Here is a 12,810-nt window from a genome sequence, read left to right as displayed (position 1 = left end):
ACCCTGAACACTAAGCCTCACCCGCAGGCTGAACCCTGAGGCCTACCCAAATGATAAGCCACGCCCAGCAAAACACACGCCCCCTTCCACGTGTCCTTACCCAAATCTCTACCCTAAACCTCACTGAGAGTCTAACCCTAACCCTAGCTCCAACCACGACCCTTAACCATAAGCCTCACCCGCAGCCTGAACCCTGAGGCCTAAACTAACGATAAGCGGCGCCCTGCAATGCACACGCCCCGTAAAACGTTTCCGTACACCAATCTCAATCCTAGGCCTCACCAGGAGCCTATCCCTAACACGAGCTCCAACCCTGACCCTGAAACATAAGCCTCATCCGCAGGCTGAAACCTGAGGCCTACCCTAACCTTAAGCCGCGCCCTGCAAGGCACACGCCCCTTAACACGTATCCGTACCCCAATCTCGACCCAGAGCCTCACCGGGATCCTAACCCTAACCCTAGCTTCAACCCTGACCCTGAACAATAAACCTCACCTGCAGCCTGAACGCTGAGGCCTACCCTAACGATAAACCGCGCCCTGCAACAACAACACCCCCTAACACATATCCGTACCCCAATCTCGACACTAGGCCTCACCGGGAGCCTAACCCGAACCCTAATTCCAACCCTTAACCTGAACACTAAGCCTCACCCGCAGCCACAACCCTGAGCCCTACCCTAACGATAAGTCGCGCCCTGCAACGCACACACCCCCTAACACGTATCCGTACCCAATCTCGAACCTAGGCCTCAGAAGGAGCCTAACACTAACACTAGCTCCAACCGTGACCCTGAAACCGAAGTCTCACCCGCATCCTGAACCCTGAGGCCTAACCTATCGATAAGCCACGCCCTGCAACGCACACGCTCCGTAACACGTATCCGTACCCGAATCTCAACCCTAGGCCTCACTGCGAGCCAAACGCTTACTCTAGCTCAAACCCTGACCCTGAACACTAAGCCTCACAGGAAGACTGAACCCTGTGGCCTACACTAACGATAAGCCGCGCCCTGCAACGCACACGCCCCCTAACACGTATCCGTACCCCAATCTCGACCCGAAGCCGCACCGGGAGCCTAAACCTAACCCTAGCTCCAACTCTGACCCTGAACCGTAAGCCTCACCCGCAGCCTGAACCCTGAGGCCTACCCTAACGATAACCCACGTCCTGAAAAGAACACGCCCCTAAAATGTATCAGTACCGCAATCTCGGCCCTAAGCCTCACCGGAAGCCTAACCATAACCCTATCTCCAACTCTCACCCTGAACAGTAATCCTCACCTGCAGCCTGAATCCTGAGGGCTAACCTAAAGATAAGCGGCGCCCTGCAAACCACACGACCCCTAATAAATATCCGTACACCAACCTCGACCCTAGGCCTCATCGGGAGCATAAACCTAACCCGAGCTCCAACCCTGACCCTGAATCCTAAGCCTCATCCACAGCCTGAACCCTGAGACCCACTCTAAAGATAAGCCACGCCGTGCAACGCACACGCCCCCTAACACGTTTCCGTACCCCAATCTCGAACCTAGGCCTCAGCGGGAGCCGAACCCTTACCCTAGATCCAACCCTTACCCTGAACCCTTAGCCTAACCGGAAGACTGATCCCTGAGGCCTACCCTAACTATAAGCCGCGCCCTGCAATGCACACGCCCCCTAACACGTATCCTTACCCCAATCTCGACCGTAAGCCTCACCGGGAGCATAAATCTAACCCTACCTCCAACCATGTCCCTGAACCCGAAGCCTCACCCGCAGCCTGAAACCTGAGGCCTACCCTAAGGATAAGTCGCGCCCTGTAAAGCAAACGCCCCCTAACACGTATCCGTAACACAATCTCCACCCTTGGCCTCCCCGGGTGACTAAGCCTAACCCTAGCTCCAAAAATAACCCTGAACACTAAGCCTCACCCTCAGCGTGAACCCTGAGGTCTACCCTAATGTTAACCCGCGCCCCTCAACGCACACGCGCCCAAACAGGTATCCGTACCCCAATCTCGACCCGAAGCCTCAGCGGGAGCCTAACCCTAACCCTAGATCCAGCCCTGTCCTTAACACTAAGCCTCCCCGCAGCATGAACCCTGAGGCCTAGCCTAACGATAAGCCGCGCTCTGCAAGTAATACGCCCCCTAACACGTATAAGTACCCCCAAATCGACCCTAGGACTCACCGGGAGCCTAACCCTAACCCGAGCTCCAACCCTGACCCTGAAACCTAAGCCTCATCCGCAAACTGAACCCGGAGTCTTACCGTAACGATAAGCCACGCCCTGCAACGCACACGCCCCCTAACACGTATCCATACCACAATCTCGACCCTAGGTCTCACCGGGAGCCGAACAATAACCCTAGCTCCAACCCTGACCCTGAACCCTAAGCCTCACCTGCAGACTGATCCCTGAGGCCTCCCCCAACGATAAACCACGCCATGCAAATCACAGGCCCCATAACATGTCTGCGTACCCCAATCTCGACCATAAGCGTCACCGGGAGCTGAACCCTAACCCTAGCTCCAACCCTGACCCTGAACCCTAAGCCTCACCTGCAGACTGAACCCAGAGCCCTACCCTAACGATAAGCCACGCCCTGCAATGCACATGCCCCCTAACACGTATCCGTAACCCAATTTAGACCCTAGGCCTGTGCGAGAGCCAAACCCTAACCCTAGCTCCAACTCAGACCGTGAATCCTAAGCCTCACCCGCAGCATGAACATTGAGGCCAACACTAACGATAAGCTGCGCCGTGCAACGCATACGCCCCCTAACACGAATCCGTACCCCAATCTCAACCCTAGGCCTCACTGGGAGATTAAACCTAACCTTACCTCCAACCATGACCCTGAACACTAAGCATCAGCCGAAGCCTGATCCCTGAGGCCTACCCTAACGATAAACCGCGCCCTGCAACGCAAACGCACCCTAACACGTATCCATACCCGAATCTCGTCCCGAAGCTTCACCGGGACCCTAACCCTAGCCCTAGCTCGAACCCTGACCCTGAAACCTAAGCCTCAACTGCAGCCTGAACCTTGAGGCCTACCCTAATGATAAGCCGCGCCCTGCAACGCACATGCCCACTAACACGTATACTTACCCCAATTTCGACCCCACCCCTAACCGGGAGCCTAACCCTAACCCTAGCTCCAACCCTGACCCTAAACACTAAGCCTCACCTGCAGTGTGAACCTTGAGGCGTACCCTAACGATAAGCTGCGCCCTGCAACGCACACGGCCCATAACACGTATCCGTACCCCAATCTCGATCCGAAGCCTCACCGGGAGCCTAACCGTAACACTAGCTCCAACCCTGACCCTGAATCCTAAGCCTCACCCTCCGTCTGAATCCTGAGGCCTACCCTAATGATAAACCGCGATATGCAAGGAATACGACCCCTAACACGTATCCGTACCCCAAACTGAACCCTAGGCCTAACCGGGAGCCTAACCCTAACCCGAGCTCCAACCCTGACCCTGAAAACTAAGCCTGATCCGCAACCTGAACCCTGAGTCCTACTCTAACGATAAGCAACGCCCTGCAATGCACACGTCCCCTAACACGTATCCATACCCCAATCTCGAACCTAGGACTCACCGGGAGCCTAACCGGAACTCTAGGTCCAACCCGGACGCTGAACACTAAGCCTCACCGGCAGCCTGAACCCTGAGGCCTACCCTAACGATAAGTCACGCCCTGCAACGCACACGCCCCCTAACACGTATCCGTACCCCAATGTCGATCCGAAGCCTCACCGGGAGCCTAACCCTAACACTAGCTTCAACCATGACCCTGAACCCTAAGCCTCCCCCGCAGCCTGAACCCTGCGGTCTACCCTAACGGTCAGCCTCACACTGCAACACCCACGCCCCGTAACACGTATCCGTTCCCCAATCTTGACTCTAAACCTCACTGGGAGCCTAACCCTAATCTTACCTAAAACACTGACCGTTTAAACTAAGCCTCACCCACAGCCTCAACCCTGAGGCCTACCCTAACGATAAGCCACGCCCTTCAACGCACACACCCCGTAACACGTATCCGTACCCCAAACTCGAACCAAAGCCTCACCGGGAGCCTAACCCTAACCCTAACTCCAACACTGACCCTGACCCATAAGCATCACCCGCAGCGTGAGCCCTGAGGCCTACCCTAACGATACGCAGCGCCGTGCAATGCACACGCACCCTAACACGTCGCCGTACCCTAATATCGACCCTAGGCCTCACTGGGAGCCTAATCCTAACCCTACCTCCAACCCTGACCCTGAACACAAAGCCTCACCGAAAGCCTAAACCCTGAGGTGTATTGTAACGATACGCCGCGCCCTGCAACGCACACGCCCCCTAACACGTTTCCGTACCCCAATCTCGAACCTAGGCCTCAGCGGGAGCCGAACCCTAACCCTAGCTCCAACCCTCACCCTGAAACCTAAGCCTCACCCGCCGTCTGAACCCTGAGGCCTACCCTAATGATAAGCTGGGGTCTGCAAATATCACCAGGAGCCTATCCGTAACACGAGCTCCAACCCTGACCCTGAAAACTAAGCCTCATCTGCAGCCTGAACCCTAAGGCCTACTCTCACGATAAGCCACGCTATGCAACTCACACGACCCGTTACAGGTATCCGTACCCCAATCTCGACCCTAGGCCTCACCGGGAGCCTAACCATAACCCTAACTCCAACACTGACCCTGAAACATAAGCCTCACCCGCAGCGTGAGCCCTGAGGCCTACCCTAATGATAAGCAGCGCCGTGCAATGCACACGCACCCTAACACGTCCCCGTACCCTAATCTCGACCCTAGGCCTCACCGGGAGCCTAATCCTAACCCAAACTCCAACCGTGACCCTGAACACAAAGCCAAACACAAAGCCTAAACCCTGAGGTGTATTGTAACGATACGCCGTGCCCTGCAACGCACACGCCCCCTAACACGTTTCCGTACCCCAATCTCGAACCTAGGCCTCAGCGGGAGCCGAACCTTAACCCTAGCTCCAACCCTGACCCTGAAACCTAAGCCTAACCGGAAGAATGAACACTGAGGCATACCCTAACTATAAGCAGCGCCCTGCAACGCACACGCCCCCTAAAACATATCCGTACCCCAATCTCGACCCTAGGCCTCACGGGGAGCCTAAACCTAACCTTAGCTGCAAACCTGACACTGAAACCTAAACCTCACCCGCAACCTGAACCCTGAGGCATACCGTAACGATAAGCCACGCCCTGCAACGCACACGCCCCCTAACACGTATCTGTACCCCAATCTCGACCGTAAGCCTCACCGGGAGCGTAAATCTACCCCTACATCCAACCATAACCCTGAACCCGAAGCCTCACCTGCAGCCTGAACCCTGAGGCCTACCATAACAATAACCTGCGCCACGCAACGCACACGCACACTAACAGGTATCCGTACCCCAATCGCGACCCCAAGCCTCACCGGGAGCCTAACCATAACCCTAGCTTCAACCATTATTCTGAACCCTAAGCCTCACCCGCAGCCTGAACCCTGAGGCCTACCCTAACTGTAAACCACGCCCTGCAACTCACACGCCCCCTAACACGTATTGGTACCCCAATCTCAACCCGAAGCCTCACCGGGAGCCTAACCCTAACACTAGCTCCAACAATGACCCTGAAACCTAAGCCTCAACCGCAGCCTGAACACGGAGGCCTACCCTAACGATCAGCCGTGCACTGCAACCCCCACGCCCCCTAACACTTATCCGTTCCCCAATCTCGACCCAAAACCTCACTGGGTGCCTTATCCTAACCCTAGCTAAAACCCTGACCCTTTAAACTAAGCCTCACCCACAGCTTCAAACCTGAAGACTACCCTAACGATAAGTCACGCCCTGCAACGCACACGCCCCTTAACACGTATCCGTACCCCAATGTCGATCCGAAGCCTCACTGGGAGCCTAACCCTAACACGAGATCCAAGCATGACTCTGAAACCTAAGCCTCACCCTCAGCCTGAACCCTGAGGTCTACCCTAACGATCAGCCGCACACTGCAACACCCACGCCCCCTAACACGTATCCGTTCCTCAATCTTGACCCTAAACCTCACTGGGAGCCTAACCCCAATCCTACCTAAAACCCTGACCATTTAACCTAAGCCTCACACACAGCCTCAACCCTGAGGACTACAATAACGATAAGTCGTGCCCTGCAACGCACACGACCCCTAACAAGTATCCGTACCCCAATCTCGAACCTAGGCCTCAGCGGGAGCCTAACCCTAACCCTAGCTCCAACCCTGACCCTGAACCCGAAGCCTCACCCGCAGTCTGAACCCTGAGGCCTAGCCTAACGATAAGCCGCGCTCTGCAAGTAATACGCCCCCTAACACGTATCCGTACCCCAAACTCGACCCTAGGCCTCACTGGGAGCCTAACCCTAACCCGAGCTCCAACCCTGACCCTGAAACCTAAGCCTCATCCGCAAACTGAACCCGGAGTCTTACCGTAACGATAAGCCACGCCCTTCAACGCACACGCCCCCGAACACGTATCCGTACCCCAAACTCGAACCGAAGCCTCACCGGGAGCCTAACCATAACCCTAACTCCAACACTGACCCTGAAACATAAGCCTCACCCGCAGCGTGAGCCCTGAGGCCTACCCTAATGATAAGCAGCGCGGTGCAATGCACACGCCCCCTAACACGTCCCTGTACCCTAATCTTGACCCTAGGCCTCACCGGGAGCCTAATCCTAACCCTAGCTCCAACCCTGACCCTGAACACAAAGCCTCACCCAACGCCTGAACCCTGAGGCGTATTATAACGATAAGCCACGCCCTGTAACGCACACGCCCCCTAACATGTTTCCGTACCCCAATCCCGACCGTAAGCCTCACCGGGAGCGTAAATCTAACCCTACCTCCAACCATGACCCTGAACCCGAAGCCTCACCCGCAGCCTGAACCCTGAGGCCTACCCTAAGGATAAGTCGCGCCCTGCAAAGCAAACGCCCCCTAACACGTATCCGTACCACAACCTCCACCCTAGGCCTCCCCGGTTTACTAACCCTATCGCTAGCTCCAAAAATAACCCTGAACAGTAAGCCTCACCCTCAGCCTGAACCCTGAGGTCTACCCTAATGTTAACCCGCACCCCTCAACGCACACGCGCCCAAACACATATCCGTACCCCAATCTCGACCTGAAGCCTGACCGGGAGCCTAACCCTAACCCTAGATCCAGCCCTGTCCTTAACACTAAGCCTCACCCGCAACATGAACCCTGAGGCCTACCCTAATGATCAGCTGCGCACTGCAACACACATGCCCCCTAAAACGTATCCGTACCCCAATCTCGACCCGAAGCCTCACCGGGAGCCTAACCCTAACCCTAGCTCCAACCCTTACCCTGAATACGAATCCTCATCTGTAGCCTGAACCCCGAGGCCTACCCTAACAATAAGCTGCGCCCTGCAACGCACATGCCCCCTAACACATATCCGTACCCCAATCTCGACCCTAGTCCTCAACGGGAGCCTAACCCTAACCCTAACTCCAACCCTTACCCTGAAACCTAAGCCTCACCCGCAGCCTGAACCCTGAGGCCTACCCTAACGATAAGCCGCGCCCTGCAACGCCACATCCCCTAACACGTATCCGTACCCCAATCTCTACCCGAAAGCTCATAGGGAGCCTAACCCAAACCCTAGCTCCAATCCTGACCCTGAACACTAAGCCTCACCTGCAGCCTGAACCCTGAGGCCTACCATAACGATAAGCCGCACCGTGCAACGCACACGCCAACTAACACGTGTCCGTACCCCAATCTCGATCCTAGGCCTCACCCGAAGCCTAAATCTAACCTTAGCTCCAAATCTGACACTGAATCCTAAGCCTCACCCGCAACCTGAACCCTGAGGCCAACACTAAATATAAGCTGCGCCGTGCAACGCACACGCCCCAGAGCACGTATCCGTACCCCAATCTCCACCCTAGGCCTCACTGGGATATTAAACCTAACATTAGCTCCAACCATGACCCTGAACCCTAAGCCTCAGCCGAAGACTGATCCCTGTGGCCTACCCTAACGATTAGCCTCGCCCTGCAACGCACACCCACCCTAACACGTATCCATACCCGAATCTCGACCCGAAGCCTCACCGTGAGCCTAACCCTAACCCTAGCTCCAACCCTGACCCTGAAACCTAAGCCTCACCTGCAGCCTGAACCCTGAGGTCTACCTAAACGATCAGCCACACACTACAACACCCACGCCCACTAACACGTATCCGTTCCCCAATCTTGACCCTAGAACTCACCGGGAGCCTAAAACTAAACCTAGATCCAACCCTGACCTGAACCCTAAGCCTCACCCGCAGCATGAACCCTGAGGCCTACCCTAACGATCAGCCGCGCCCTGCAACACACAGGCCCCCTAATACGTATCCATACCCCAATCTCCACCCGAAGCCTCACCGGGAGCCAAACCCTAACCCTAGCTCCAATCCTGACCCTGAACACTCAGCCTCACCCGCAGCCTGAACCCTGAGGCCTACCATAACGATAAGCCGTACCCTGCAACGCACACGCCAACTAACACGTATCCGTACACCAATCTCGAAACTAGGCCTCACCCGAAGCGTAAACCTAACCTTAGCTCCAAATCTGACCCTGAATCCTAAGCCTCACCCGCAGCCTGAACCCTGAGGCCTAACCTAACTTTAAGCGGCGCCCGGCAACACACACGCCCCGTAACAGGTATCTGTACCCCAATCTCGACCCTCGGTCTCACTGGGAGCCTAACCCTAACCCGAGCTCCAACCTTGACCCTGAACACTATGCCTCACCCGCAGTCTTAGCCCTGAAGACTACCCTAACGACAAGCCACGCGGTGCAACGCACACGCCCCCTTACACGTATCCGTACCCCAATCTCGAGCCTAGGCCTCACCGGGAGCCTAACGCTAACCCTAGCTCCATCCCTGTCCCTGAAACCTAAGCCTAACCGGAAGACCGAAGCCTGAGGCCTATCCTAACTATAAGCCATGCCCTGCAACGCACACGCCCCCTAACACGTATCCGGACCTCAATCTTGACAAGAAGCCTCACCGGGAGCCTAAATCTAACCCTAGCTCAACCCTGACCCTGAACTCTAAGCCTCACCTGCAGCCTGAACCCTGAGCCCTACCCTAACGATCAGTCGTGCCCTGCAATGCACACGCCCCCTAACACGTATCCGTACTCCAAACTCGACCCTAGGCCTAAGAGAGAGCATAAACCTAACCCTAGCTCCAATCCTGACCCTGAACCCTAAGCCTCACACACAGCCTGAACCCTGAGGCCTACCGTAACGATAAGCTGCGCCCTGCAACGAAAAACCCCCTAACACATATCCGTACCCCAATCGTGACCCTAGGCCACACCGGAAGCCTAACCCTAACCCTAAGTCCAACCCTGACCCTGAACCCTAAGCCTCACCCGCAGCCTGACACTGAGGCCTACCCTAACGCTAAGCCGTGCCCCGCAACGCACATGCCCCCTAACACGTGTCCGTACCCCAATCTCCACCATAGGCCTCACCGCGAGACGAAACCTAACCCTAGGTCCAACCCTGACACTGAACACTAAGCCTCACCCGCAGCCTGAACCCTGATGCCTGCCCTAACGATAAACCGCGCCCTGAAACGCACACGTGCCCTAACATGTACCCGTACCACAATCCCGACCATAGGCCTCACCGGGAGACTAACCATAACCCTAGCTCCAACCCTGACCATGAACACTAAGCCTCACCCGCAGCATGAACCCTGAGGCCTACCCTAACCATCAGGCACGCCCTGCAACCCACACGCACCCTAACACGTATCCGTACCCCAATCTCCACCATAGGCCTCACCGGGAGACTACACCTAACCCTAGCTCCAACCCAGACCCTAAACCCTAAACCTCACCCGCGGCCTGAACCCTGAGGCCTACCCTAACAATAAGCCACGCCCTGAAACGCACACGCCCCCTAACAAGTATCAGTACCCCAATCTCCACCGAAGGCCTCACCGGGAGACTAAACTTAACCCTAGCTCCAACACTGACCCTGAACCCTAAGCCTCAACCACAGCCTGATCGCTAAGGCCTATCCTAAGGATAAGCCGGGCCCTGAAACGCACCAACCCCTAACACGTATCCGTACCACAATCTCCACCCCAGGCCTCACCGGGAGCCTAACCCTAACCCTAGCTCCAACCCTGACCTTGACCCCTAAGCCTCACGCGCAGCCTGAACCCTGAGGCCTACCCTAACGATCAGCAGCGCCCTGCAATGCACATGCCCCCTAACACGTATCCGTTCCACAATCTCGACCCAGGCCTCACCAGGAGCCTAACCCTAACCCTAGCTCCAACTCTGACCATGAACCCTAAGTCTCACCCGCAGCCTGAACCCCGAGGGCTACCCTAACGCTAAGCCGTGCCCTGCCATGCACACGCTCCCTAACACGTATCTGTACTCCAAACTCGACCCTAGGCCTCAGCAAGAGACGAACCGTAACCCTAGCTCCAATCCTGACCCTGAACCCTAAGCCTCACCCACAGCCTGAACCCTGAGGCCTACGCTAACGATAAGCCGCGCCCTGCAACGAAAACCCCCGTTAACACATATCCGTACCCCAATCGCGACCCTAGGCCTAACCGGGAGCCTAACCCTAACCCGAAGTCCAACCCTTACCCTGAACCCTATGCCTCACCCGCAGCCGGAACCCAGAGGGCCACCCTAACGATAAGCCGCGCCATGCAACCCACACGCCCCCTAACACGTATCCGTACCCCAATCTCCACCGTAGGCCGCACCGGGAGCCTAACCCTAACCCTACATCCAAACATTACCCTGAAACCTAAGCCTCACCCGCAGCCTGAACCTGAGGCCTAACCTAGTGATAAGCCGCACCCTGGAACGCACACGAACCCTAACACTTATCCCTACCGCAATCTCCTCCATAGGCCTCACTGGGAGCCTAACCCTAACCCTAGCTCCAACCCAGACTCTGAACCCTAAACCTCACCCTCAGCCTGAACCCTGAGACCTACCCTAACCATAAGCCGCGCCCTGCAACGCACACGCCCCCTAACACGTATCTGTACCCCAATCTCCACCGAAGGACTCACAGGTAGACTAAACCTAACCCTCGCTCCAATCCTGACCCTGAACCCTAAGCCTCTCCCGCAGCCTGAACCATGAGGCCTACCCTAACGATCAGCCGTGCCCTTCAATGCACACGCCCCCTAACACGTATCCGTAACCCAATGTCGACCCTAAGACTCAGCGAGAGCCTAACCCGAACTCTCGCTCCAACACTGGCCCGAAACTCGAAGCCTTACCGACAGCCTGAACTGGGGCCTACCCTAACGATAAGACGTGCCCAGCAACGAAAACGCCCCCTAACACATATCCGTACCCCAATCGCGACCCTAGGCCTCACTGGAAACCTAACCCTAACCCTAAGTCCAACCCTTACCCTGAAACCTAAGCCTCACCCACAGGCTGAACCCTGAGGCCTACCATAACGCTAAGCCGCGCCCTGCAACGCACATGCCCCCTAACACGTCTCCGTACCCCAATCTCCACCATAGGCCTCACCGCGAGACGAAACCTAACCTTAGCTCCAACCCTGACACTGAACACTAAGCCTCACGCGCAGCCTGAACCCTGATGCCTACCCTAACGATAAACCGCGCCCTGAAACACACACGCGCCCTAACACGTACCCGTAACACAATCCCGACCATAGGCCTCACCGGGAGACTAACCATAACCCTAGCTCCAACCCTGACCATGAACACTAAGCCTCACCAGCAGCATGAACCCTGAGGCCTACCCTAACCATCAGGAACGCCCTGCAATGCACACGCACCCTAACACGTATCCGTACCCCAATCTCCACCATAGGCCTCACCGGGAGTCTACACCTAACCATAGCTCCAACCCAGACCCTAAACACTAAACCTCATCCGCAGCCTGAACCCTGAGGCCTACCCTAAGGATAAGTCGCGCCCTGCAAAGCAAACGCCCCCTAACACGTATCCGTACCACAATCTCCACCCTAGGCCTCCCCGGTTTACTAACCCTATCGCTAGCTCCAAAAATAACCCTGAACAGTAAGCCTCACCCTCAGCCTGAACCCTGAGGTCTACCCTAATGTTAACCCGCACCCTTCAACGCACACGCGCCCAAACACATATCCGTACCCCAATCTCGACCTGAAGCCTGACCGGGAGCCTAACCCTAACCCTAGATCCAGCCCTGTCCTTAACACTAAGCCTCACCCGCAACATGAACCCTGAGGCCTACCCTAATGATCAGCTGCGCACTGCAACACACATGCCCCCTAAAACGTATCCGTACCCCAATCTCGACCCGAAGCCTCACCGGGAGCCTAACCCTAACCCTAGCTCCAACCCTTACCCTGAATACGAATCCTCATCTGTAGCCTGAACCCCGAGGCCTACCCTAACAATAAGCTGCGCCCTGCAACGCACATGCCCCCTAACACATATCCGTACCCCAATCTCGACCCTAGTCCTCAACGGGAGCCTAACCCTAACCCTAACTCCAACCCTTACCCTGAAACCTAAGCCTCACCCGCAGCCTGAACCCTGAGGCCTACCCTAACGATAAGCCGCGCCCTGCAACGCCACATCCCCTAACACGTATCCGTACCCCAATCTCTACCCGAAAGCTCATAGGGAGCCTAACCCAAACCCTAGCTCCAATCCTGACCCTGAACACTAAGCCTCACCTGCAGCCTGAACCCTGAGGCCTACCATAACGATAAGCCGCGCCGTGCAACGCA

Source organism: Kogia breviceps, chromosome 7 (genome assembly GCF_026419965.1).
Source record: "Kogia breviceps isolate mKogBre1 chromosome 7, mKogBre1 haplotype 1, whole genome shotgun sequence".
Taxonomy (NCBI): domain Eukaryota; kingdom Metazoa; phylum Chordata; class Mammalia; order Artiodactyla; family Physeteridae; genus Kogia; species Kogia breviceps.
The sequence above is the reverse complement of the archived record's forward strand: the minus strand, read 5'-3'. Positions refer to the sequence as shown.